Consider the following 27,669-nt stretch of genomic DNA (forward strand, 5'->3'; position numbering starts at 1 on the left):
TAAATTTATTCTTTGACTAATCTTTTTTTTTTTTAACAAACAAAAGGCAGGTGGAGGACATGAGTGGGGGTCTACTGTAGGAAGGCGTCACAGAGTCCTGCTCTGTTACAGTAGTATACCACGCAGGGGGTTCCCAAGAGCTGAAAGAAGAAGCCAGATTTCCCCAACCATTACCTCAGCTGCCCAGCTTGTACACAGCACGATTCAGGGCCAGGAGGGTGAGAGTGGCTCTTTGAAATGTTTTAGCCTTGCACAATGTACACTGTCGGTGGTAAGAGGGGATTCTCTCTGTAGCGCTTTTGCCTTTGTAAAGCCAAGTGAAGGGGTCAATGACACATTCGCACAGATTGATATTCCTGAAAGGTGGGAGACTGGTAGTTTGTTCCCTGTTACCTGAATCAGTGACGACTTCCTGATCTCCTACTGTGCTGATGTGAGCAGGGCAGGAGCAAACTGAGGGGAGAGGGTAGGGTGGACCCGGTAAAGCAGTCCAGACTTTCACCATTGGGCCTAGCAGGGTGCCTGAAATGTCCCATCTATCAAACAGACATTGTATTAAGTAGCTGGTACCTCACCCTGGGGGGTGGCTAGGAGCACGGTGACAACAGCAACGAGAAGGTCTGGGCTCTGTACTTAGGGGTGGAAACTGGGTAGAGGTGGGAGTGCCAGGGGCCTGTTCAGGAGCCGACACAACTGAAGATCCAGTCTAGAAGCATCAGTTCGAATTCCAGGATGCTAGAGAGAGAGGAGGAATAAAAGAAGCGATGACATTACTCTCCTCATTCCAACTCCTTCCAGCATAGTGCTGGCCAGAAGTGGGGAAAGAGGGAGCATTCTGAACCAGCCTGATATTTAGTGTTAAAGAGTGACTTGAGGCTTATGGAATAAGACAGCATAGAGTGGTGGGAAGCAGAATTTGGCAAAGTAGTGTTGAAAGCAACGTTTGAAGAAAAAAGTGAAATCATTTCATGCTAATGTTCCAACCTAGGTGAGAATCCTTGATAAACCAATCACAGCTGGATTAGAGAACTCCGTGAGGCCTCCTATTCTCTTTTCCCTGCACGTAGACCCCTTGTGCCCACTGATTTTTTTCTAGCTAGTCATAGGCAGAGTGGTTGACAGGGAGATTACAGAAGTCTACTTGATACATTTACCAAGTAGAAATTCCCATGAGATGAAATACCCGGAATGTGTGAGGATGGAGAAACTGTCACAATTTTTAACTTTGAATGGACCTTGGCATAAATAGAAATCCAGGGATGCAGAGCTGCTAAGGCTGATACTTTCATGCTAAGCTGTAGAAATCGGGAAATGTGTGATAACGTTATCTGACAAAGAGATGAAGAGGAACAATGGGGACAGGAAAGGGAAATCAAAGTGAACATTGAATGTGGTGAGAGTATTGTGTGTTACGGATGCATCGTGGTTCTTCCTTTTGTATGCGTGCTGTGTTCGAAGCACTCTTACGAAAGTCGTCTTTCATGTTAAGTGGAGATCATGTTTTTGCGACATTTCTATTTGGGAGTCATATCTCTAGCTATTAAAAATCACATTGTGATAAAACACTGTTTTGACATGTGCTAGCTGTGAAATCATACGGTAGACATTTTCTGCAAATGTAGCAGGATTTCAGCAGAATTGGGCAAATGCAATTTTATATTCATAAATAATATGCATATAAATAATTTTACCAGTTGCCTTAAATACACGGAATTCTTACACCTATTAATTGCTTTTAAATTGCCATTGTTTTTTTTTTTACTTTACCATAATATTGCTAGTGTTATTTAAAAAATTTTATTTGTACAAGCACATGTAGCAATACCAAAAATATTGGGGAAATTTATTCTTTTCAAAGCCTCAGGATGTATCTATATTTGTTGCTGTAGTTGTTTTATTTCTCTCATTACCTTGTTTTTTTGTGAAATTTGCAGGTACTCTTGTACTCTTCCAAACCTTAGGGGTAGTGATATATGTATTTCCAATTCATAATTTTGTTTTTTATTCCTATCAATACACTGTTCTTCGGCATTTCTGAATGGATTTTATGGTCTTCTTCCAAGTCTTAGGTTTAGTAATAGATACACTTCTCCTCTTTTTTTTTTTTTTTTTTTTTTGACTGTGTCAGGTCTTAGATGCCGCACATGGGATCTTTGTTGAGGCATGTGGGATCTTCTCGTTATGGCGTGCGGTCTGCTTGGGCTTCTCTCTAGTTGTGGCTTGAGGGTTTTCCCTCTCTAGTGGTGGCGCGCGGGCTCCAGGGTGCGTAAGCTCAGTAGTTGTGGCACATGGGTTTAGTTGCCCCATGGCACGTGGGATCCTAGTTCCCTGACGAGGGATCGAACCCAGGTACCCTGCATTGGAAGGCAGATTCTTTACCACTGGACCACCAGGGAAGTCCTAGTAATAGATATATTTCTAATTCATAAATGTCAAGCCTTCTTTTATTTCCCCTTTGCAGTTTCCCTCTCAGAAACATTTCAACAACACAAATTCCTTTCATTACAAAATGCTGTGTTTTGGTTCTGCGGACATAAGAAGATGAGGTAGACATAGATTCTTCCCTCAGGTAGCTTATGTAGGAAGTTAACGTGTTAGCCATGACACTCAACCGCAAGAAGCCAACAAAGGCAGGAGAGACTTTTCAGTCTCATAACTAGAAAGGCTATGGAGTTGTTTGCATTGTGGAAAAGATGTTACAAGATCAGGCAAGAGTTTATGTTGAACGAGTTCAAAGTAGCAATCAGCACATTTTGTGATAAACATTCCAAAGATGACTGACCGCTGGATTTGTACTCTCGACTCAACACATCCTCTCATTCATTCAAGCATTCATTCACCCAGTACTTATTGCACTCGTATGATTGCCAGGCATTTGGTGCTGGGGATACAGAGATGAACAAGACAGATTTCTGCCTTTATGGGAGTTATAGTCTAACCTAGGGAGGTATCAAATAGCCAAACCAATGAAGAGGTAGGTAATAAAGTGTCAGGTGGTGATATTTCCTATTAAGAAAAGTAAAAGCAGGGACATGGGCCACTGTTAAATATGATAGCCAAGGGAGGCCTCTCTGAAGGGGTAACATTGGATCAGAGTAGTAGCTGTGTGAGTATCTGGGAAGGAGCTATTCCAGTGAGGTGAACAGCAGTGGCAAAGATTTTAGGAAAGAAAGTTTGGCACATACTCTAGGAACAGTGAGGAGGTCATAGTAAATCAAGCACTTCATGGAAGTTCGTGCATTTTTCAGTCTTTTTGGTGTTGCTGAGTGTACAATAGCTAGAATTTGCTTAGTGGCTTTTTCACGACCGAAAAGAGTTTGCCCCTCCTGTGACCACATTCAGAGTTCCTCCTCCAAGAACCTGAATCAATATGTTTTAGTTTGGCTGCCTTTTCCCCACAGCATTTAAGTTCTTTAATTTCTTTGAGATAATTATGACTCCGAAGCTTCATCACTTTCTCCTCAGGCTCCCTCATCTCCTTTAATCTCATTCAGGAGCTGGGTCCTCTCTGCACCTTCATTGTTCGGCCATTAAGCCTCATCGATACTGGTAGGAGCTAAATTCAGCATATTCACATTATTCCCTGTCGCTTCCCTCTCCCGTTGTCTTCTGTGGATGGGTGAAATTGCGTATGTTAGGAAATTATCAGATCCATGAGTTTGATGTTAGGTTTATGTTTTCTATTATAATAACATCTTTCAAAAATTTAGCTGTCTAAGTATGGATGCATCTTGATTTTAAATTATAATCTGTCTATATTTAAACTCGAGGTGGCAGGATGATAATATGCATGGATGTGTCTCCTAACTGTTCTTATATACTCTTGCCCATATGGTAGTTCCTCATACTCTACATAGAGATTCTTTCTGAAATACAAAGCTAATCATACCATCCTTCTGCTTGACATTACTTGGCGTGCCTTAAAATTAATTTCTATTATCTTGGGTAAAGACAAGCTCTTTACATGGTTTGCAAAGCTTCAGTAATACAAACCTAAGTAACTTGCAGGCTCAACTGTGAACACATCCCCCCCTCTCTTCACATACTCCCATCCACTGACCTTTACCTTCCTCATTTTCTCCAGGCCCGCCTGACCATAGAGCCTTTGCACATGCTCATGTATCTGTGCCCACTACACTCTCTTGCCTCTTTGCCCAGCTAGCTCCTGGACATCCTACCTTAGCTCAAGTCACTTGTCACTTCAGAGTCATCTTTGCTGGGTAGATGGATCTCCTCCCTCTAAAATAGCACCTCTTCCATCTCCTTCTTTGCACTTACCATATTTTCAGTTTTACCTTTATTTGTGTGATTATTTAGTTAATGTCTATTCACCCCATAGGAATGTAAGCTCCGTGGTAATTGGAACAATATATTTGCTTACCATTGTGTCTCAGGGCTTAGCCCTTGGCTGGACACATGGTAGGTACTTAATATTTGTGGTGCAAAGAACCCAAAATGAGTACGAATGAATGTATGAATGAAAATAAACGAATGTCCACACCAGCTCTGCCCCATAGAACTTTCTTCAGTGATAGAAGTGTTCTGTATCTGCCTGGTCCGACATGGTAACCTGAAGTCACATGTGGTTGTTGAGCACTTGAAGTGTCACTGACTGAGAAATTAAATTGTTAATTCTGTTTCATTTTAATTAAAATTAAAATTAATGAATGCAAATGTAAATAGTATATGTGGCTAATGGCTACCATTTTGGAAAGCGCAAATCTGGACAGAGTACTGTCTCACATGGAACTTCTGATCCCTGTGAAGCACTGTGCACACCCGCATACATTTTGGGTGCTATTTGTATACATCACTATTCCAATATAAATGAGTTTGCCTAGGTTAAACCATGCTCAAATTAACATTCAAAACTATCAAGCCAACTAAAGCTGTCTTTAGATAAGCAGAATAAATATACCCACTATTCAAATGAGTTAAATGAGGAAAGAACTGGTTTTCAAGTTCACCAACCCACGAGCTTCTAAACCCAGATACTGGAATAGAACTTTCTGTTGAAATCATTGTTTGGTTTATTTATTTTTTTAACCCGAGTGTGAGGTAGGCTGACACACATGCTACCAATAGCTCCCTTTCACTGGAAACAGCACATTATTTGGTTTCAGATTCCCCTACTGTGGTTTTCAAATTTTAAATAGAATATTTTGGGCCATTTTCAGGAGTATCTAAGCCATCTGTAATTGAAAAAAATTTTTCCTCCAGTTGGGGAAGTACAGGTATATTTTGCCTCAGTCAATGCCCAATTTTTCTGTGTTTCTTTCATTTATATGAGGATTTACCCAATTGCTAATGTGCAAGAAATACTGATATTTAATTTCTTAAGTTTTCTGTGTAAACCGCTGTGATCCTTGTAGCATCTTCATGTGTCTTTCTAGTGGACCATATAACTTAGCCTCAGCATTTTATGAGAAAGAAGTACCTCCCTTTTCTGACTAAGCAACTTAGATAGTATATCCTGTTGACACAGGCTCCAGGCTGGTCTCGCTCACCACTGTATCTTCAGTGCCTAACATGGCACTGTGCACACAGTAGGTGCTGGTTGGGATTATTCTACCCATTTGCTAATAATGAAACTACCCCTTAGGTTGGGGGAGGGCAGGCAGGATCAGTGATGGCCCAAGTTTACTTAGCTGTTGGCTCGTAGGGCTGGGCCAGGCTCTCGCTCGCTGCATGACTCATTATGTAGCATCATACTAATATCCTAAGAATGTATTTTGCTATCTTAAAATAATTTGGTTTTTTAAATATTTATTTATTTATTTTTGGCTGCGTTGGGTCTTGGTTGCTGTGTGCGGGCTTCTTCTAGTTGCAGCGAGTGGGGGCTATTCTTCGCTGCAGAGCATGGGCTTGTCATTGCAGTGGCTTTCCTTGTTGTGGAGCATGGGCTTTAGGCACGTGGGCTTCCGTAGTTGTGGCACGCGGGCTCAGTAGTTGTGGCCTACGGGCTCTAGAGCGCAGGCTCAGTAGTTGTGGCACACGGGCTTAGTTGCTCCGCGGCATGTGGGATCTTCCCGGACCAGGGCTCGAACCTGTGTCCCTTGCATTGGCAGGCGGATTCTTAACCACTGCGCCACCAGGGAAGCCCTAATTTGTTTTTTAAACTTACTATTCATTGGTCAGATTTCCATTGTCCGATTGAAAATATAAATCTATCATTGCAGAACAAAAGCAAATATCCTACTTGCTTTCCAGTTATTTGTGAGTGCTTTTAACCTCCACAATATTACATTCTTATTTCTGTTTATGTGTATTGATGGCAAGAGTGAGTCCAGGTTTGCTTCATGTCTATGATAAAAAACGTATGTTATGAATTGTTTTAGTTGCCATGTAGAATGACACAATTTTGTCAATTAGTGTAGTGAAATATTCAGTGTTTTGCTGCAGAAAAAGCCAACAGATGGTTTGCATGGTGTCATGGACAGGGAACAGTGGACACCTAGAGACCAGGTGTGTTGCCTTTTTTCCAGTAGTCTAATTGTTTATGTATTCATAAGACTGTTGAATGGGGAATTTAATAAACTTACTGTTTTATCATGAGAAATCTTTATTTCCTGAAATTGAAAAAAGGCCATTACTACTATTCAAAAGGATAGTTCTTAGTCTGAAAAGAACACTTGTGTAAAGATAAACTTACATAAAAGGATGCATGTGTAAAATTTAAACATTATTCGCAATGATGTAAAGATACTGTTAGTTGAATATATATATATGTGCCAAGCAATTTTCTAATTTTCTATAAAATGCCAAGCATTTTATACTTAATCTCATTTCATCTTTAAAGCACTATTACTCCCTTTTTATAGCTGAAAAAACTGTGAATTTGAAAGGTGAAGAAAGTAATTCAAGTTCTAAAACCTAGTAATCAGAGGAGTTAGAGTTGAAGACCTACTGGACTTCAAAGTTCAAATAAGTCACCTATTTATACCATTCTTTTAAAAATAAATTTTATGTTATAAAAGTAATCATGACAATGAATATATATTTTCCTCACCAAAATAAAAAGTGAAAGGTAAAGATCATGTCTGTTTAATTCACTACTCTATTTAATGCATATAATATATATATAATGTATATACATTGTTGTTAATAAAATATGTTGAATGAATCATCTTGTTCTGAAGGCTGGAGTCGTTAAAACATTAAGGCTGTTAGAGTCTTGCTTTGGAGACTTTGCGGGGGCGATGGTGGGCTGGAGATGCAGAAGAATTTAACCTGCTTGAAAGGAAGTTGGTGTTTTATCACGCTGGTGGTGTAGTTACAACTAACGGAATTCAGTGACTCCATTCTCTTAGTCCATGAAATTTAAATGGTGATAACAAAAAGAACTTAAGTCCCAGGGAAAACATCATGACTGGAAAGGTTGTTGAGCCCTGATCTGGAAAGGACTTTCATGGCATCATGACATGGAGGTTAAGAGCCTGGATTCTGGTTCAGTTGTAGAGTAGTCCACATATTAGCTGTAGATGTGTTTAAAATGGCTTGTCTTCTCTGCTTCCGTGTTATCTCATCTGAACGTTAGAGATAATTATAGTACATACCTCAGAGGATTGTTCTATTACGATTCAGTGAATTACTTACAAAGTTCTTAGAACAGTGCGTGGCACATAGTATGTGTTATATAGTATTGGTTACATATATATAATCATTCCAGGAAATCATTTATAATATGCTGAATGCTTACTGGTCTTAAAATGTGTTAAACAACTGCTTGGAAATTGAAGGATATTATTTGATAATTAAGGTATTCCCAGTCCTAGAATTAAACGGTAAGGTCCACATACTATGATCATAAAGTCATTCTGAGGAAAGTTTGTATTTAAAAAAGTAAAGTAAAGAACTAGGCATTAGTAACTAGTGCCCAGACTGTGAAACTAGAGTTTAATAGTCTCTCTTTGTATACACACATAACCTTAATACACTTAATTTGCCTGTTGACAGAAGAACATAGCATTCAATCCCATGTAATTTCTCGCTCCCTACCACATTCATATTCCTATGTAACTTTTATGCTTTCAGGACCAAAAATTGCTTGCATTTCAAACTACAATCACTGTGCTTATGATTTGTTTCTCTTAAAACGTACTATGAAAATTGTGCAAAAGTCTTGTTTTTATACTAGGAATTCAAAGAAAATAAATACCTGGTTTAGGTGGCTATATTTCTAGATGCTAAATTTGCTTATTCTTCCTACTCTGTATTTGCCCATTTCCACCTATTACCTTTGACGTGACATTTGGAAATGGTGTAGGAAAGGGAATTAACTCAGAAGTCAGTAAAGTAAGCCTGCGACAGATGCATTTATTATATGATGCAAGTGTTTTGCTTTGCTCTTTTAACATCTTTATTTTCTATAATGAGATTTTACATTTGCGCATGTAACACAATTGTGAAAGTTCCAGTTTAGGAATTTGTGTGTGTGCGTGCGCGCACGTGCGCGCATTCGTGTGCACCCTTGTGTGTGTGTTGGGAGGAAGCGTGGTTTCTTCAGTACTTCCTCAACTCATGACTGAAACTCTTGTTCTAATTCAGGGAAGAAACAAAGAGCTCTTCAAAATCATCATACTGAATACTTTATTCGTCTTCTCTGTGGAAACTGGTCCAGGAAGCAAAGTAAAATTAGGAGACTGTCCAAAACAGAGTTACTTAGCTTAACTTAATGTATTGATATTTGCCCACTGCCTTCTATGATTTTAACCTTTCTAGACATCTCTCTGGGGATGGTTTTTTCTTAGGTCTCACCAGAGACTCCACTGAAATCGTTTACTAGATGCCGAAGTTCCCCCCCCCCCCTCCGCCCACAATCCCCACTGTGCTTAACTGGCTACTGACCTGGGAGCTGTCATGTTTGGAAAATACCATGATGCCACGAGTTAATTTCATACCCGTCTCTTTGCATGAGATCCCAGGGGGCCTTTCCGTGTGTCACAGTACTGCAAGACATTCTCTAGTTGCTTTCAAAGCGGTGACCCATGGTCAAGAGATCTTGTCGCAACATGTGGCAGCACCTGTCACCAGGTTTCGTGATTGGCATAAAGTTAACCTGTTTTCCCCTTTGATTTGCTGCTTTTTTTTTTTTTTTTTTTACAGTATCTATAAAAAGGCGGGGTAGAAATTGTATTTGAAAGCAGTTTTCTGTCACTTCAAGAAGCATGATGGTAGATTTGGGATATTGGACCTAAGGAAGAGACTGTTTCCTTGCAGAGGTACACACAGAGTTGCTCAATAAAAGCGGTATTTTATGATGTTATGAATGGCAGTCTGCAAATCTCAGACAGGAAGTAATGTTTTAGTAGCTGAACTCTATCAAGGATAGGAACAAAGCAAGAAATGGCATTATTTTGAGTCTTGTTGTGGAAGAAAAAAACAGGAAGCTTGGATTTGCCCTTGGCTTTTAAATGGTTTCAATCAAGTTGGGATTGCTCTGATTTCTCTGTATTTCTCATGCCCAGATCTTAGTATTTTTATGGGGACATGAATAAAATGCACCTATAGAATAACAACATTCAGAATTATGACAGGTATCTGAGAAAAATAGTATAATGATGTTTAGCCTTTAGGTACTTGGGAATTTTTCAGTTACTTTTAAGGATAAGGACAGACAAGAAAATAGCCAACCACTTACTTGGCTTTCCACTTTAGTGAAAACATTTTGGTCTAACAATTTCCTAGTGAAGGAGATACGTGGTTCCTTTTATCGCTGTACTATTTTTTTAATCTTATACATCTTTTTACATACCTTTAGCTTCTTAAAAGGTTTACTGTAATTAAGGGGGAGCTATTTTCTATAGCTGGTCTCTTCTCAATTAAGTTAAATACTTCTTAGATTCTGTGAGTTTTAATATTCAAATACAATAAATAACAAAGATGAATTTGTCATCTTTTTCCTTTTTTTCTCTCTCCAGTCTGGACTGGTTGCTCTAAGTTCTGGAGTGATCAATTTTTCCTGGCATTTCTTAAATGATTTTTATTATTCAGTGAATTCCCTTCAAAAGTATAAACGTTAGTCCTTGTATGGTTTTGGAAATTGATGGCTGCTGTTCTCAAAGGATGGTAGATGGGGATGATTGAAGGAGTAGAGCAAAGAGCTGAGTTAAAACAATAGAGAAAGAGGAAGATAGTACTAGAGACAAAGGGAGAAGAGGGCAGCAGTTGTGAAACAACCTGAAGTAGGGACTGGGGATTTAAAGGCTGCTTAGACTTGATTAATAGATCCTGTAAAAATGAAATGCTGAGCCAAGGGAAAAAAATTGCACTTGCGAAGTCCCTTGAAAATGTGTTAATGCCTTTTTTTTTCCTACTGGGTTTTTTTTCCTACTGAGTATAAAACCACTGCATAAAAATATAGTCCTTTATTTCACATTGCCCAGTGTTTTTTCTAAACTGCTGACTATGCTTATGTTGGGATAAAATCAGATTTCCACTAGACAAAAAAAGAGAGAAATAAATAAAAAAGAGGTCTATACTGGTGCTCTATGTGTCTATGGAATATCTTTGCTAAGTCAGAATTAAGATAAAATTTTAAAATAGATTTTAAAATGTTATTGATAGACTAAGACTTAATTTCAGCAACAGTGATGACAATTTGTACTTAAAAGAATGGGAGATTTTGCAGGGGTTTTTCAAGAGACTGTTGTGTTGACATGGATGGTATATAAACCTTTTTCTAGCAAAATTTGTCAAGAAAATTGAAACTCAGTCTTCTGAAAAAAAGAAAATAATTTTCTTCTTAAAAGAAGAAAATAATCTGTGGCAAATCATTTTATCATTAATGGCAAACTGAAGGACCTACAAAATAAGTTAGATAAGAATTAAAATGCTGAAATATTTTCATTACTGGTAAAGCTGGTTCAGAACTCCTTCTGGTATATTTACTACATGCGAGCAGGATCTGAGAAAGAGAGCCTGAATCTGTCTAAAGGCAAGCATTCAAGAATGGCACAAGAGGCGAGAGTTGGGGTGATGGAAACTGTCACCTCGACTATAATCAACTCAATGACTTTTCCTGTGAGGGATCAGTGAAGGGTAAAGAGTTGAACTACAAGAACTTTGGTGTGTTGGTTAGCTGGGTAGTTTAATACATATTCTTCTCTCATGGGTTATAGATGGCAATCTTTTTCCTCCCTGGTTTTAGGAGTTAACTAATAGTAAGTGCCCGTCCTCCCTGTCACACATACACACCCACATACAAACGTGTGCACACACATACGGATGTATATACACACATACACACACAATATGTAAAACTCTTGGCTAGAGAATTTTCCAATTAAGAATATCACATTCTCTAACCTAGTGGTTCTCATCTGGAGTGATGTTGCCCCTCAGGGAGTATCTGACAATGTCTGGAGAGATTGTTGATTGTCACAACTTGGGAAAGGAAAGGGTGCTACTGGTCTCTCATGGGTAGAGGTCAGTGATGCTCCTACACGTTCTACAATGCGCAGGATATCTCTCGAAAGCAAAGAATTATCTAGTCCAAAATTTCAGTAGTGTTCAGGTTGTAAAACCTTAACCGTTTTGAGTAACTTAGTCTCCTTAGCAATTGTTCAGTGCTTCAGATATTCCTTTTTAGACTTCTACTCCCCAAGAAATTGCCAAAGAGCCTGGGAATTTACATGACTCCATGGGTGCATAGAAAGGGGCTCATAGCCAAGTGATCAGGCCCGTGCTATCTTCTGATTCCCTTCTTGCTCTCACCATCATGCCCTGCGGTTAGCATTTAATGTCTAAGTCACCCAGTCATGACCAGCACCCCAGGCTGTTGTAAATTATGAGGCTGGCAAAATTGTGATTCTGCTGGTTCTTTTGCACTACCAGGGCCCAGAAATCCTCTGGTTTTGATTCTCCACCTCAAGTTTTGTTAAGTGGTGTGTTGGAGGACAGGGGGAACAAAAAGTGCCCACCAAACTGGACACGCATCATGAGACTGAAAAATGAGGCAGGGTAATTTACTCACAGAGTGGGATTGGGCAGACACAGATCTGGAAGCATTTGCAGCTGCATTCCACACTGCCAGTGGGCCATTGGGATAATTTTATAGTTAACCTAGGGCATAGGGATAGGTGCTTGGAAACAGGACGTGAATTCGTAAGTCAAGATTTATGAATGGGTAACTATCAGTAGTTTTGTGGCTGGGGGGAATAGTCAGTACAAGTTGTCATCATAGTTTGGGGACTAACGGGACTAACAGAGCATTGAGGCCATCTGGTCCTAATGATTATTAAATGATACCTATTAACTACAAAGCCCTTTGTAACAGAAGTGATTTACTGCCCAGTACAGTCCTGGGTAGGGTGAGAGGAAGCACAGGAGAAAATGTAAGCGCCCAAGATGACCTCAGTTGTGCTAACAGCCATACGTGGTGCTAGGCCTCTCTGAGTCTTAGCCATATCATCTGTCCAACTCATCACTGGAGCCTGCAATGGTTAATTTTATGTGTCAAATTGGCTAAGCCACAGTGCCCAGATATTTGGTCACACATTATTCTAGGTGTTTCTGTGAAGGTATTTTTTTGGATGCGATTAACATTTAAATTGGTGAACATTAAGTAAAGCAGATTGACCTCTGTGGTGTGGGTGGGCCTCATGCAATCAGTTGACGGCTTTTATAGAACAGAGTCTGACCTTGCCTGATGGCAAGAAGGAAGTCTGCCAGCAGACGGCCTGTGGGCTCAAACTGCAACTCATTCCTGAGTCTCCAGCCTCTTAGCTTACTCTGCACAAATGGGATTTAAGAAACCCCACTACTGTGTGAGCCAGTTTCTCAAAATAAATCCCTGTATATCTGTATTTACATCTATATGCGTATATACATATCCTGTTGGTTCTTTTTCTCTGGAGAACTCATACTAATACAGGTTTACTCCATCCTGGTATAGTGTCTCTGTGGTTTTCTATTCAGCTCTTCCTGTGTCCTCCCACAAAAGCCCATGGAAACTTCTGGATCTTCAATTTCCTTGTTGATCTTCTGCCTAGGTATTTTATCCATTATTGAAAGTGAAGTATTGAAATTTCCAACTATTATCGTTGAATTGTCTATTTCTCCTTTCATTTCTGTCCATTTTTAATCTTGTGTATTTGGACTCTGTTTTAAGGTACACTTAGTTTATAATTGTTATATCTTCTGATGGGTTGACTTACTAGCATTTTAAAGAATGTCCCTCTTTGTCTTTAGTAACAATGTTTTTCTTAAAGTCTGTTTTGTCTAATGGTAGTATAGCCACCCAAGATCTGTTTCGGTTACTTTTTCTTCCTTTTACTTTCAGCCTATAAACATTTTTGAATCAGAAGTTTTTCACTTCTGAACAGCATCTGGCTGGAAAATTTTCTTTAAGCTCTGCTTTCAAATTAGAGTGTTGAATCCATTTACATTTAATGTAATTATTGATACAGTAGAATTGACATCTAGCATTTTGCTATCTTTTCTGTCAATTTTTTTGTTTTTCTACTCCTCCCTTAGTACCTTCTTTTGTGTTAAATAATTGCTAGTGTATCATTTTACTTCCCTTGTTGCTTCTTTTTCTGTATTTAAAATTTTATTTTCTTAATGGTTGCCCTGAGGATTACAATTAGTCTGACCTAAAACAATGTATCAGATTAATACTAAATAGTAGTATACAGAACCTTTGCCCCAGTATATTCCTGTTATCTCCTCTCTGCTTTGTGCTGTTACTGTCATACAAATCACATCTTTATACAATGTAAACTCATCAATACAGTTTTATAATTATTGCTTCATGTCATTATCTTTTAATCAGGAGGAAAAAAGAGCTATAAAAAATACATATAGGGCTTCCCTGGTGGCGCAGTGGTTGAGAGTCCGCCTGCTGATGCAGGGGACACAGGTTCGTGCCCCAGTCCGGGAAGATCCCACGTGCCGCGGAGCGGCTGGGCCCGTGAGCCACGGCCACAGAGCCTAGGCGTCCAGAGCCTGTGCTCCGCAATGGGAGAGGCCACAACAGTGAGAGGCCTGTGTACTGCAAAAAAAAAAAAAAAAAAAAAAAAAAAAAATACATATACAGTGTCATATATTTTCCTTTACTGGTGCTTTTTATTCCCCTGTGTAAATTCAACTTAACATCTAGTGCCCTTTCATTTCAGCTTGAAGGAGTCACATTAATATTTCTTGTGGGACAGATATGATAGCATCAAATTAAGTTTTTGTTGACCTGGGAATGTCTTAATTTCTCCTTAATTTTGAAGAATTGTCTTGAGGGACTTAGAATTTTTGGTTGATCATCAGCACTTTGAATATGTCATCCCACTGATAAATGTGGAAGACCTCGTAAGTTTACATGTCATCCTTAAAAAGGGGCCATGGTAATCTTCTCCGTATCATTTCAGTTTTAATATATGAGCTTCCAAAGCATACACTATGGGTCCCTCCATACTATAGTGGAAATGAGGAAGACTTGGAGGAAGCTACCTCTACTCCCTATCTTTTTATAAATCCTGCCTTTGCTACTCATAACCTGATTTATGGGCCATGCTATGTAAAATGTAGGACCTCCAAGGAAATACAATTTTTCTTTTCTATCCAGTGATCTAAGTATAATCCCCACTATTGGAGCATCTGTTTTTGAAAAGCCTCTGCTCAAAGTCTTTGCCTAGATTCCAGTTTGCTACCGAATCATATGCAGAAGCATTCCATCTACATAGTTAATACATTTCTCACTTGTCACAGTGATGCTTGTTTTTGGGAAAGAGACACATGCCTTTCATTTGAAGAAGACATTATATTTACTTCATGGGGCACCTAACTAAAAACTGGTGATCGGTTCTCACTTACGGCCAATCTGTTCACAAATATCATTAGCAATAATGCCAGAATGACCATACAGTCTCTCCCCAAACTCATGTGCATCTTTTTATGCAGTCCAATATTTTATTGTTAAAAAGAACATGTTCTATGGAGATACAATAAGATGATAGCAAGACTATAAATGTCCTGCAATTAGCAATCACTAATATGGTTTATTTTAGTCCAACACGGAGTGTTGTGACTGCTGTAGTTTGGTTTATATATGCATATATCTATCTATGAAGTACCCATGCATCCAGCCATATATCCCTCTATCTTTCCATCTAGCAAGTCAACTATCTATTAGTCAATCTGTTTGTAATCCATCTACAGCATGTCTTTTTTTCTTCACAGAAATTCAATTTGATACTAGCATATGGTAGTTGCCTAATAAATATGTGTTAAGTTAAATTCTTATGAGGAATAGAGAATAGTATAAAGCATCAGTACTCTTAAAGTTTGGGGCTGGGTACTTCTGTTTTGTAGGGGGCTATCTTACACAGTGTTGAACGCTTAGCATCAGCATCCCTGGCCTCCCAGTAGATGCCAGTATTACCCTGCCAGTTGTGATAAGTAAAAACATCTTCAGATATTGTGAAATGTCCTTCCCCTCTGCACTCAGTTGAGAACCACTGGTATAAAAGACATGTTTTCTTCTTTCATCATAATATGCAAGTTCTTAAAAATCAGTATTACATGATGCCTAAAGATGGGGTATTTATCGGATGAATGAATGTATTTCCATATGTGTTTCTCAGGTTTCCATTCTCACACATTGACTCATCCACTCACATATCATTCAACAAGCATTTATTGTGTACTTTTTTTTTTTTTTTGCGGTACGCGGGCCTCTCACTGTTGTGGCCTCTCCCGTTGTGGAGCACAGGCTCCGGACGCGCAGGCTCAGCGGCCATGGCTCACGAGCCCAGCCGCTCCGCGGCATGTGGGATCTTCCCGGACCGGGGCACGAACCTGTGTCTCCTGCATCGGCAGGCGGACTCTCAACCACTGCACCACCAGGGAAGCCCTATTGTATACTTCTTATGTGGCAAGTACTTTGCTAGGTAGTGGTAATGATTTGTGAAATATAAGTCTCTGTTCTTATGCTGTTTACTGGCCTTGGTTAGAACCAGGGGGAAAAAAAAGAACAAACGCCTAAATAAAAGTTATCGCTGATAAGTATTCTGTTAATAATAAAGCAGGAGGTTGTGAAGGGGTGATGGGTAACATTAGATTAGTGAACTAAGAAGGACTGTCTGAGGTGACATTTAATGTGAGCCCTGAGTAGTACGAGGACAGCAAAGCAAGGATGTGAATGAATTATTCAGTCATGTTGACGTATGTCTTATTCACACAAGGTTTATGTTAGGAGTGTAAAGAGGTGATCGTTTGCTGGCATATTGACTTATCTGTACATGTGAACAACACTGGAATATTTGTATGGAAATTTTTAGAAACTGTTCCAAACGAATTGAAGTCTGGCTCATTTTTAAATGACGGTGTATAATCCTACCAATGTAAAGATATTCACTCTCATAACAATGCCATGAATACTGGACCATTAAAAACACATGTGAGATATGCAGACTTTAAAACATCCTGTGACCAGAGCTGGACATTATTCAGAGAACATGACAAATATGATTTCTACCTTCTTGACATTGTATATAACTGGGGAGATGGGGGTGACCAGAGAAAATTGCTGAAAGAAAATCCTGGGGCTTCCCTGGTGGTGCAGTGGTTGAGAGTCCGCCTGCCGATGCAGGGGACGCGGGTTCGTGCCCCGGTCCGGGAAGATCCCACATGCCACGGAGCGGCTGGGCCCGTGAGCCATGGCCGCTGAGCCTGCGCGTCCGGAGCCTGTGCTCCACAACAGGAGAGGCCACAACAGTGAGAGGCCCGCGTACCGCAAAAAAAAAAAGAAAAAATCCTGGCCTGATAGATTTAAAAGAAAGCAGGGAAATGATGTTTATCTTGAGAATGACTTTTCTCTCTAACTTCGTTAGACCCCAAATCATTAATCAGACATTCCTAATTTTTCTTTAAATTCGAATTGGACTGAAATACCCATTTTAAGGCAGGCATAACTGAATAAGGTGGCTGTATTTTAGATAATTATATATAGTTGTGGTAATGGAAAACTATGAACTTATGAGTGTGTGGATTCATTTATAATTCCATTAGTGTAGATAATGAAATTAAGTATAAAATATCACAGAATCTATTATGTCACTCTTTGACCAATCACAATAAGATAGTCTGAACACTGGTTGTATTTCCTGTTTGAAGAGAAATCCTAGATAAATCTTTTGGGGTGTGCTCGCCTTTTGCAAGCTGGTTTATCTATTGGAAGTAAAAGGCTGTTAGCAAGCATGATTGAAATATTAATTAGAATGATGACTTCACTATCACATCTTCATCTTTTATGCTACACACTGGATCAAGTCAAAACTGGATCAAGCTGCCATTCAGGCATCTTGATGAAATGTGGAATTCTACAAAACAAAAATACAGACTACAAGGTAAGATAGTTCTTACCTGAGGAAGGTATCGTTACAGCTGTTTGATTCGGGCATTTCAGTGAAATCTGAAGTCCCTCCCACTGTTCTCTCTACAAGTATCCCTGGCATGTAAAAGTTGTGTCGCCAGAGAAGCCAAAGTCTATTTTTATACTGCAATTAAGTAATTGAGTGCAAAACTCAGTACAGTCAGTGGGAACATGATTGGATGAATAAAGAAAGCCAGAGAAGATAATCATTTCAATTCTTTCCTTAATTTTGCTTTCTAGCATAGTAGTTAAAAATCACAGTCTGACAGGTCCAACTGTGCTTCAGAGTACAAACCCGACTCCTCCACAGCTGTGTACCTGCCGACAAATTATTTAGACTCTATCTTATACTCAACTGCAAAACAGAGTTTATAACACTTGCCTTCTTGACTTGTGAGGATTAAATGAAGTACTGTACATAGCATGCGTATAACATAGCCAAGGCTTGATAAATAATAGCTTTATTATGAGCAGTCTATATCCTCTGGAAGTGACTTGACAACAGAAACTGTGGGATTTTTCTTTTCTTGGTTTTGTGGTCTTTATTGATTATGAACCTATGTGACTCTGCATTGGTGCTTGAGGTAGAAAGAAAAATGGTTGCAGTGAGAGGGGGCAGTGTTTCCAGACTTGTGATGAAACTTTATATAGTTTTGCTCATTATGTGTCTCTCTGGCAGTTTTTTTTTTCTCCTCCCCATTTTCATAATTGAATATAATTATAATAATGAGCAACGTGTGAACAAAATTCACAATGAACGTAGTTCATAAATTTCATTACCCCCATTTTCACAATTCTGGTTCCAACATAAATATCCCAAGGGAGACCTCCTTTAAGCCCCCTAAGAGGTCCTTGCCTACCCTATTCTCAGTTACGTCACCCAGTTTGTCTCTTGCATGGCGCTTACCATGACCATTATATTCATATGTATTTCTCTTTGCCATCATTAAAATATAAATTCTACTAAGTCAGTGATGAAGTCTGTCTTGTCTTTCACTGTGTCTCTGGATGCTAGCTCTGTGCCTGGCACTTATAGACACTCAATATGTATTAGATGCTGGAGATCTTTCCTTTTCTGTTCAAACCGTAATTGCCACTTGGTAGGCTTATATCTTGGGTTGTTTTCTCACCGTCTCTTGTATAAACTTGAACTGAGACATTAAAGACATGCGGCTTTGTAGTTATTTGTTGCTATAAAACTGTGCTTTGGGGAAGATGAGGGAGACATCTCTTTGTAATCTTAGAATCTATCCTAAAGTTTCTTCTGTAGAGGTTATAAATGCCACTCTCTGCTCTGATATAATTAATCCTTCAGGTTATATATTCAATGCATGGAACTAACTGGATTTCTAAGAAACTTTAATTTACTTACAGCATCCTTTTTATTGTGATGTGCCTACTAAAAGAATTATTTTTGTTCTTGAAGAACATACATATTATTTTACTGGTAACCTTTAGCTAGCTAGCTTCATTTTACTTTGATTCTGATTGAATTATCTCCTCCTCAGAATACAGGACAGAACAAAGCTAAATTAATGTGACTAAGTGAATATACTTGGTACAATTAGTATGTTTTCCACCAGAAAGTTCATCACTACTTTAAGATTTAACCTTCATTTTCCATTAGAGGGTGTTGGTTAATCTAGTACCATCTCTCCCTAACTTAAATCATATTAAATTCTTGCAAATTTTAGGTGCCAAGCATACCCAATTTACATACACACATACACAATTTATATACAAACATACACAATTTATATACACACGTTATCAGTTTACAATATAGCCATAAGGTAATTAGCAGTTGGTTACTGTTTGCTGCTAATGAGGTCAAGGTTACATATCTACTGTTGCTCTGAGTCTATTTTTTGGTCCAGTTCCATTGCCACAGATTTTACCCTGAACCCTGGGCTGCTATTTCACAAATGCTGTTTGTCACCGGAGGGGGCCATGTAGGAGGATGTGATCAGTTCCCTGCCAACCCCCCGCCTCTACTGTGTGTGTGTGTGTGTGTGTGTGTGTGTGTGTGTGCGCGCGCGCGCGCGTGTGTGTGCACACGCGTTGGGGGGTTCCATCTTTGCATTCTCTGTGTGTCAGGCTGTGTTCACAGGGGTGGACCTTAAACTTGTTTTAAAATCAACAGGACCATGAACACCATCTTTATATGGAGAAGACAGGTTATTAAAAAGAGCTGGGGATAAGCTTTATTGTGAAACTGAGAAGCATTTTAGAATACCTACCTATCAGAATACCTATTCCATTCTTTTGAATACCTTTAATCAATAGCTCTTCCATTGGAACACAGATTAAATGACACTGAAGTGCAATCTAGGGGAAATGTGTGAACTGAAAGCCTAGAATTCAAGCACAAAAAAATATATATATATATATTTACATATGTGTATATACATATAAGCATCATTTATTTTGCTTTAATTTCATGATCTTAAAAAATATTTTTTCATTTAAAAGGGAGTTGTGGAACAAATGTTTATGTAATACTTTGGCGATTAAAAATTCACTGCTGCAAAGTTCATTTCTTTTTACCTTAAACACATGGAAACTTGATACAATTAATATTGTGAAGGAAATTATGGACAATAGGTTACTTAATCCTTGGATTTTTGGTTTAATCTTTTATTATGGATTAAGATTTTTCTCAAACTAATTCAAAAATATGAGAGATGCTATAAAATATAATTAAAAACAATAATATTTACAGCTGATTCTCATTATTTAGGGTAGTTATATTCTATAAAGTTGCCGCAAATACTGATGGAATACCGAACCATTGTTCCTAAGGGGAAACACAGGGTTAGGTTTCTTAGAGCTTTTGATCACAACATTTTCTATAACCAATCAATACATAGCCTTGTTGTATGTATGTTTCTGTTTTAAGACGCTTCATTATATATATTGTTTATCCATTAACATTGATCTCAGGGCCAATAGCACTGTAACTCATTCCTGAATGAAACTTACCTAATACATGTGTTTTTGCTGCAAACTCGTCACAGCCTTTTTGAACTTAGGAACGGTAAACAGCACTTGAGCACCACACTTTTAAATAGTGAGCCATTTTATATAGTGAAATCACCAACAAAAAGCATTAAAACGAGGGAATTCCCTGGTGGTCCAGTGGTTAGGACTCTGTGCCTTCACTGTCAAGGGCATGGGTTCAGTCCCTGGTCAGGGAACTAAGTCCCTGCAAGCAAGCTGCGTGGTGTGGCCAAAAAAGAAAAAAGGCCTAAATACAAGAAAAACTGAATAGACCGTGAGAAGGACACTTCTTTACAGTATAAGAACTGCAACAAAAAGGCAGAGCTACTCCTTGTTCAGGGCAGCTGGAAACACTTGTATCAGGCAACTCAAAAATTTTTGATGCTTTGTACATATTTGTGAATGACCACAAAAGTACTGTATTGATTTGGGGGCTACAGATAAATTTTAGTAGCTAGGTTAATTTGCAAATATAGAATCTGCGAATAATGAGGGCCACCTGCATATGCTTCTTAGGTTAGAAAAGAGAAAACTAGCTCCCCTTAGTCACTTGATGAGCCCATGGAAGACTGTTTTAGTATTGCCTTCCATCTCTTCGTTCCTGATTTGCTTAATTGAGGGGCAGATTCTAATTAACCATCCCTGACTAATACAATTTAGGAAGGAGGCATGTCTTCACCCCTTTCTCCTTCCCAACCCGTGGCCTTATTCTGGGAGCATAGCAGGCATTCAATTAATGCTTAAAGGACTGCATGAACCCCTTCCCTCATTGTAAGAGGAATTTTGTGGAACTGATGTTAACATCAAATGCCAATAAGGTGAGTGTAGCTGTAATCACATGCAAAAATGTTAGCTATGGTGACAATTGTAACGATTTTTAATAACGTGGTAATTAGCATCTTGATGAATTTATAAGTGATATACAGTTTAACACATTATTATAGGACATTTTTGCTATAAAATAGGGATTGCCTGTTTAATATGTATGTTTAATATAATAATTAGTGGCTCCCTTAATGCAAGGGCAGGAGGAAGGATTGGTTAACAAAAGGTTAATTTTGCAGTTCATAAAGAGGAAGGACTTTCAAACCTATTGTCCTCTGAAAACATAAATGTAAATTTGTAATAGTATCATACATATCAGCCTAACTCTGTTTCACTATTTTTATAAATAAATTCTACCTGCACCTTTTTATTATTGAGGTTCCTTGCAAAACAAGTTGAATAAATAAACTATATAATTTTCTTCATGTTGAATTTGGTTTTATTTTTTATTTTTCTTCCTCAGAGGGAATTAAATATTCCAGCAGTGGAAAGATGGCCTAATCACTCTGGCCATCCCCTTGACTTTCTTATAACAGTGTTTAAGGGCACTGATAAAAACTTACAACATAAGTAATTGGTTTACTTAAGCAGTCAAGTATGAAATTTTTTGGAATATTGATATTTTCAATTAACCATTCTTCAAATTAGAGACTTTTTTTTTTTGGTGGTACGTGGGCCTCTCACTATTGTGGCCTCTCCCGTTGCGGAGCACAGGCTCCGGACGCACAGGCTCAGGGGCCATGGCTCACAGGCCCAGCTGCTCCGTGGCATGTGGGATCTTCCCGGACCAGGGCACGAACCCGTGTCCCCTGCATCGGCAGGCAGATTCTCAACCACTGCGCCACCAGGAAGCCCCAAATTAGAGACTTTTAAAGGACACCTTTTGATTCTTTTTTGAAATGATGACTGGCTGCCTTAGAAGTGTTAGACCTATGCCTTTTCAAAATGATTGTCAGCAAACATAATGAGCCTTGGATCAGTCCAGTAGCTTAGGTAACATATGTTTGCGGAAGGATTCTTAACATCCTGCTGACTGTGCTGGTCCTGTAGAGCCTCACAGCGGGGAAATTCTCTTGCAGTTCAGCTTATGAAACCTTTGCATGTTTGGAAATACTCCTGAGGCAGTATTTATACTTACCTTTGAATCCACGTTCTTATTTTGATAGCAGTGTTAAACAGGAGAAAGAAAGGCTCACAATGATTCATGTTGCATTTTTCATAAATGTTAAAACTATTATTTGTGTGTCACTCTTTATTGCATTTTCTGCTATGTACGAGCTCTGGAAATGATAAAGGTGTTTCTTACGAATTCACAATCCAGCAATGCTGACTCCATATGTTAAGTCCTATAAACTTATCTAAATGACACACGCACCATTTTCATCAAAGATGCTTTAAGTCAGGACTGTAAAAGCTTGTGTTGTTACTGCAAACAGCGAAAATGTTGCTTGAATGAGTCCTAATCTTTTAGGCACTGACTTTGTGATATGTGCACATATCTAATGACAAAGTTTTGCTTGCCTCTACTGTATACTTATTTATTGCTATTTTACTTACGGAAATAAAGAGTCATCTTTTTAAGTCATTCATTCAGTACATCCTTTTAAAGTAATTCTTTTCTAAGTATAAAATTTTTATATTAGAAACGTTGTCTACAGCACTAGAGTAGAAATTAATACAGCCAACATAATTAGTAAGTTTGATTCACCACGCCCCAGGAGATAAATATTGTTGGGAGGAACATTGATATTCTTGCATAAATAAAGTACCAATGCTTTTTAATGATTTTTATCAACCTGACTTATGGTTTATGGGAAGACCCAATAAATGTTTATTGATTGTTTGGATGTAAGTATATAGATACAGCATAATGCTTTAGGTTAGTTTATAAGACATTATCTTTCCTTTAAATAATGAACTGTTGATGCATTATTAAAATTTAGAAATGCTGAGGTAGAAATGTAAATGGAAACTTTTTAGCTGGAAAAGAAATAGATTGGATATCTAAACTAGCTGGATCTTTCCCAGTTTTCCTGGAAGAAAAAAAAAGCAAATGTAAGATAAACAGAAGCCAATAATATGGAATATTTGTTGAGAAATCAAAGGTCAGGCAGGATATGTTCTAATGTTTGAGATACTGGCTATTCCTCTTCATCTTTCACCTCTGTGCTCCTCTCAAAGTTTCCAAATGATTATTCTCAGCCCCTCTGACTTGAAGATATCATTGAATTCATGTTTGTGTGTTACATTGTGCTTTGTAACATGGATACGAGGAAAGGCTGTACGAGATTTTTAACAATAAATGTTAGAATCAGGAGGTTATTTTTGAGTCCACTGACCTAAGTAGAAAAAGAGGGAATTCCTTGGCGGTCCAGTGGACTCTGTGCTTCCAGTGCAGGGGACACAGGTTTGATCCCTGGCCTGGGAACTAAGATCCTGCAAGCCATGCAGTACGGCCAAAAAACTAAAATTAATAATAAAAAAGAAATTATCAGAACTCACATTACCCATGTAATATTATTTAGCTACATATGCTTAGAAAAGCAAAGTAGGATTGTAGTTTGTGAGCGTTACTCTAAAAACAATGACCAAAACCAAATTATACCAAGATTCTTCATGATATATTAGGCATCTAAGAGAAACCCGTCCATTTTCTTTCTTTTTTTTTCACGTTACTATTGTTACTGTATTTTGAAAGGTAGCCATTCATTAAATCCTTAAAAATAATTCTTATTTTAAAAAATTTTCAATTTATTGAAACTTTAAAGAAAACCCAGTTGACCCATTTCTCTATATTCTCCATATTTATATCTATGAGCTTGTTGTTTTTAAGATTCCACATATAAGAGAGATCATACAGTATTTATCTTTCTGTCCGAATTATTTTATTTAGGATTATGCTGTTGAGGTCCATCTATGTCGTCACGGAAGGCAAGATTTCATTCTTTTTTGTGGCTGAATAATACTCCATTGTGTGTATATACACACTTCTTTATCCATTCATCCATTGATAGACGTTTAGGTTGTTTCCATATCTTGGCTATTGTAAATAATGCTGCAGTGAACATGGGGAGGGTGCAGATTTTTTTTTCTGAATATGAAATTAATAATAACAGTACACCAAGTAGGAACTAATAATTAAATCAACATAGTTAATAAATTCAATTCACCACATCGCAGGACAGAACACATTTTGACCTTTAGAAGTGAAGCTGACCAGAATTCACCTTTCAAACTACTCACCGTGACAATGCATGACAATATATGTCTAAATGGTAGGGAGTCAATGTCATTGATTTATTCTTTTTTATTTATTTAATAGACACTTATGGGATACTTACTCTGTGCCAGACACTGTAATGCTGTTCTAAGATATTTTAGATCGCTTATTGTAATCCTACTTACTAAAATGATAATTTATAGATAGATGAAATTTTGACTTTTTTTTTTCCTTCCTTCCTTTTTAACTTCACAATTCAACTGAGTAAATTTTAAAGATCTAATTGGCTTTAATGAAAGACTCATGAATCAGGCAGCATCCCATCTAGTGAGTAGAGAGGAGCTCCATGCTACAGAAAGGGAAAGGATTTTAAAGGCAAGACAAGGAAGTCATAAACAAAAAAGATGATTTCAGGCTCAGGCAACCTACCTATAGGGGAAGCAGTCTGTGTGGCAGATTTTGTCACCTTCCTTTGGGGGTTAGAGATGGTCCTATGACAGATTACCTCACTGATGCTAACCAGAAAGTTCTTGATTGACGAGTTAGGACTGCATTTTTGGGGGAGGTCTCAGCTTCAGTTAGGTTAGGTATTAAGCTCTAATTAGGTAGCGTGGCCTAGCATAAGTGACTCCATGTTGGGCCTGTGTTTGTTTGTTTTTAACACTTTCTTTTTTGGGTGTTATAGCCATAAATATGATTCCACCAAGTCATTTCTGTTTGTAAGCACACTCTTCCTTCTAATCCGCATCCCAACAGTTTGGAGATCCCAAGGGTTTAGAGAGAGAGCTGGATTTCACATTTCTTGAGAGGGCCCATAAGAGTGATAAGGAGCTAAAGGTCCATACAGAATCACCGTCCTTCCATGAATGGTTATCATTTCAAAGAAGCTAGGGAAGAAGTCAAAGAGCACACAGTGTTTGATTGCAAGAGTTATTAGTGCCCCAGAGCCACAAAAGGAACAGCTGCTTGAATATTACTTGCCTTTTGACTAATGGGCAAAAGCACTGCATGGGACTTACATGTGTAAGTCTTAAAACAAAAATAATACCACCAACAAAAAGTATATTAAAAAGTAGCATTAAATCATGAGAAGAGAGGGGTCATGGATGCAGAATTATCACGTTTTGTTCTTTGAAAGTGTGTGAGGGGGGAAATGATTTTTCCCTCTAGTTTCTTGGCTGAGAACCCCCTGTAATAAAAAAAAAAAAAAGAGAAAAATCAACATGTGGGAAAAGAAACAAAAGTTTAATAATGTATATATCTCCTGTATATATAGAAGATATCCAGGAAAACTGAGTAACTCTCCAAAATGGCCCAAGTGATAACCTTAAACCGTCTTCAGCAAAGATAAAAGGAAGATATTTAGAGGTAGGAGAGGAAGCCAGTTAAGTGAGTTTATGAGGAAAAAGCACAGTGAACAAGGGTAAGTTTATCGTGTCCATTTAAGTCATTGCTTTCTCCATGAATAGGAGTTTCTAGAGTTTTACAGTCATTCTTCTCTTCCTGGTACAGAGAGGGAGACACCCTAGAAATGAGAAGATTACCTTCATAAATGGAAATAGTGTAACTATCTCTCACAGAAGAGTAACTTCTACTCAGTTTTTAGAACTTATCCTGTGTTTGCTGTTTCTTAAAATAATCAGCCTAAAATGATCCGTATGCCAAAGAGGCATATTTGGGCCTGGTAAGTTCTGTTCCCCTTAAAAAGGAAGGCTTTTTTCTGTTCTGAATCATCCATCTCTACCAGAGTCCTTAAAAACATAAAGGAAAATGTTAGCCCTATTCTAAGAGAATGAAAAAATCAGTTCTCTACCTCTAGGTGATGCAGTTGAATTTGGAAGTATTATCAAGTGAAACACAATTTGCTAAGCACATGAAAAGGGCCCATGAAGCAAAGCAATGACGGTGGCTTTTCTTTTGCACTTCCTTTACTATTTGCTCTTTACCGAATGGCAGACTGCTTGTCTAGTGAAGAGGTATGCTCTGTTCCCTTGTTCCAGGCTTAGGTGACCATAAGTAGATTTGTACAATCATCTGCCAACTCTTAACTCTCCCTCATTTGGTTTGAGTTTAGAAGATGGACCCATAGCACGCCTCCTACCTGGGGGAGGATGGGAGTTGGAATCACTGCACAAGTCTCTCTAAAGAAACACTCGTCTAATTTTCATCAGCTCACCATCTTTTTACGTCTTTGATGTGGTGAGGAGATTAGGACCCTTCTTGGTGAATGCTATGATTTATCCATCATATTCTTTGGAAGGTATTTCTTGAGTGTCTTGGTGTCTCAGCTGAAATTTCTATTTTAGCAGCCCCTTATACACTGAATTCCTTACTTGATAAATGTTTTGGTTTTTCTCCAAACTGAAAACTACACCTGCCTGTCATCGAGTTCAGATCTGTACTCCAATATATAGATTTTTATATTTTTACAGATAAATTGCAAGTGATGAAAACTGAGCTCACATTAGTTAATGTCAAATATGGAATTTATTATTTCATTTAAGAAAACTGAAAATATGGATGGATCTGGCCTTACAGATACTGATACAAGGACTCAGATGCTTTCACCTCTCATATCTGTCTCTCCTTCTATCTGTGTGTACGTTTCACTTTCTCTTTAAATTGACTTATCCATGAATTTAGAACCATGGTCACTGGCAGTTTTTGATCCATGCTTTCATAAATTCATGACCACAGGGGAAAAGAGGCTTTGGGAATTCTCAGGGTATCGTTTTCATTACTCACACTTGGGCCACACATTCATATATCACAGTGACCTGGAGAAGTCAGGGGCTGTGGATGCCCCACCTTAGACCATGAGGCCACACCTGGGACAGAATGCGTGGGAAGTTATTTAAAAAAAAAAAGGTAGGATTATAGACACATAATAGCTGTTCATCATATCATGACAAAAGCACTGTAAGGGGGGAAATATAGACTTAAATCAGAGCAGAATAGTTAAAGCAACGTACATATGATTTTTTTTTAGGTTTGTTGAAATATATACGCATATAATGACGGCACTTAAAGTGCATAGTGAAGTCGGGGGGACAGGGTGAACGATAGCAAGTGTGGAGAGGAGAATATGTGCATTGGGAAGAACAGAAAGAGGTGTTGGGAATTCTGAAGTTAGTGAGAGGGGCATAGATGGGAGAGGTACCAAGCAAAAGGATTAGAACAGAGACATGATTAGAGGATAGGGTGATAAATATGAGGGCGAGAGCCAAAGATAATGAGAGAAAAGGACCAGAGATTGACA

At 38.4% G+C, this 27,669-nt stretch overlaps 1 protein-coding gene and 1 non-coding gene across 8 annotated transcripts in view; one reads left to right on the top strand and one right to left on the bottom strand.

Annotated features, from left to right (window-relative positions):
• The window catches only part of CHL1 (cell adhesion molecule L1 like), a 199,178-nt gene that overhangs the window by 66,041 nt on the left and 105,468 nt on the right, over positions 1 to 27,669 (top strand). The window lies entirely within an intron of this gene.
• On the bottom strand, positions 14,284 to 14,386 carry LOC117314070 (U6 spliceosomal RNA). Its single transcript, XR_004528751.1, has one exon. It is a non-coding gene; the product is annotated as a U6 spliceosomal RNA (small nuclear RNA).

Source organism: Tursiops truncatus, chromosome 10 (assembly GCF_011762595.2).
Source record: "Tursiops truncatus isolate mTurTru1 chromosome 10, mTurTru1.mat.Y, whole genome shotgun sequence".
NCBI classification, from domain to species: domain Eukaryota; kingdom Metazoa; phylum Chordata; class Mammalia; order Artiodactyla; family Delphinidae; genus Tursiops; species Tursiops truncatus.